The 1,915-nt window shown below is 42.7% G+C and overlaps 1 long non-coding RNA gene across 2 annotated transcripts in view; it reads left to right on the forward strand.

Annotated features, from left to right (window-relative positions):
* Positions 1-1,915, forward strand: part of LOC102386637 — a 44,033-nt gene continuing 42,118 nt past the window's right edge. Inside the window, exon 1 of one of the 2 annotated variants that reach the window (XR_325391.3) lies at positions 1-74. This is a non-coding gene — a long non-coding RNA (uncharacterized LOC102386637). The remainder of the gene's footprint in view (positions 75-1,915) is intronic. The other variant, XR_003092203.1, reaches the window with a different exon arrangement.

Consider the following 1,915-nt stretch of genomic DNA (forward strand, 5'->3'; position numbering starts at 1 on the left):
GGGAGCCTCCCCTCTGCCTGGCTGGCGGCCAGGGGGAGTTGGGTCAGGTGTTTGGAAGAACTTTCTCCCCCCAGGTGGGTGAAGCACTAGAACAGGTGACCCAGAGAGGTGGTGCAGTCTCCATTCCTGAAGGTTTTTAAAACCTTGCATGACACAGGCTTGGCTGGGATGATGCAGTTGGGGCTGGTCTTGCTTGGAGATGGGGGTTGGTTTAGATGCCCTGGTGAGATCCCTCCCGTTGTAGGATTCTGTGACTTTTCTAGAGTCCAGGCCCCTCCAAAGGTTGACAGCTCTTGTTACAGACCAACTACATTGGAGCTGAGGAGCACGAGCTTCACTGAGCTGAGCTCACATGCTCCAAGGCTGAGAAATACTTCTGCAAGTGAGGCTGAGCTTGAGTGGAGAAAGGATCTCTGGTGCAGCAGCCACCTTTTTTTGTAGAAATAAACTTGCTGAAGTTGGTTTTGGCTTTACAGGGCCCTGGTAGCTAGGGTTCTTGATAAGCCAGTTAACTTGTTGCTGGTGCTGGATTGTTGTTGTTAGTCATGATGGTTCAAGAAATAAGCTAGAGGTAAGGATTTTTTGTGGGTGATGCCTTTTATTGGAGGGCAGGGTAGATGTGCACCTTGCAGACTAACCAAAGTAGATTTCATATGCATATGCATAGCACAAGTTTTCATGAGCTGAAGCTTACTTCATATATGTAGTACAAGTTTTCATGAGCTGAATGGAGAGAGAGAGAGAGAGAGAGAGAGAGAGTGCATGTGTGTACCTACTTTTGTTAATCTGTAACAGTGATTCTCAACCAGGGTGATGGGAGATCCTTTGAAGGGTGCAAAGAAGTGTGAAAAGATAAGTTCAGGCCCAGTCCCCTGACTTAATGTCTGGCTCCTCTGGAAGGAGAATAAACTCGAATAAATAAGTTCTGGGGTTTTTTTCTCTTTATGTAAATAGGGTGGTACTCAATTCAGAAGCGTTATGGAAGGGGAATTTGAATCTAAAAAGGTTAAGAGCCACTGCTCTGTAAGGTACAATTCTACCCTGCCTTTTACTTGGCTTCAGCTTAACGTGGCAAACTACATATTTTTGTTCATGGATGGCACTTTTATTAGGCCTCCTGTATGGTTAGGATAAACTTGGATAGGCTTTCAAATGCAGTACATTTAATTCAAAACCTTGTTCAAACTCAAGTCTGCAACTGGTAGTGGTTATATCATTAGAGGCAGGTGGGCACATGGTATTGTATGTACTGGCATTGCTCTTGTTGCTGTTTCTTAGAAGATGGAGAGTTGATTTTTTTTTTTTTTTTTTTTTTTTTGTCTATGGGAAGGGTGTCAAACCTTATGTTAAGTTTAACATAAATTTAAGAGCTGCAATATGTAAATACTGCAGTGCAAAAAGAGACTGCTGCTATTCTTGTGTCCTGTGCTTAATTTTTGTAAGGTTTTTTGTCCTACAGTGACCAAATTAACATTCCCCTTTCCCCGCCTCCCCCCTTTCTGCAACATCCTGTGCTTCTAAATGGCTTTTCAGAAGGCAGTATTTCCTGTCTGAAAGGAGTAGCTATTTTTTCCCTGTACTCTGTCATCTTAAAATGATATGTCACCATAATATCCAAATGCATCCATAATATTCAAGAGAACAAAAATCTTGATAGACGGCAATCTAACCTTCCTCTCTTTGTGTGTGTCCTTACTAAATTTAATTGAATTATTTTAGAACATTTTTCTAGTTCTTTAAGGTCATTCTGACTCCTCATCCAAATGCCATCTTTCAGCATCTGCAGCTCCATCCATCTGATGTCATTTGAAAATCTGCTGACTGTGCATGCAGTCCTATTGTTCATAGATTCATAGATGTTAGGGTCGGAAGGGACCTCAATAGATCATCGAGTCCGACCCCCTGCATAGGCAGG

Source organism: Alligator sinensis, unplaced genomic scaffold, assembly GCF_000455745.1.
Source record: "Alligator sinensis unplaced genomic scaffold, ASM45574v1 scaffold1738_1, whole genome shotgun sequence".
Classification (NCBI taxonomy): domain Eukaryota; kingdom Metazoa; phylum Chordata; order Crocodylia; family Alligatoridae; genus Alligator; species Alligator sinensis.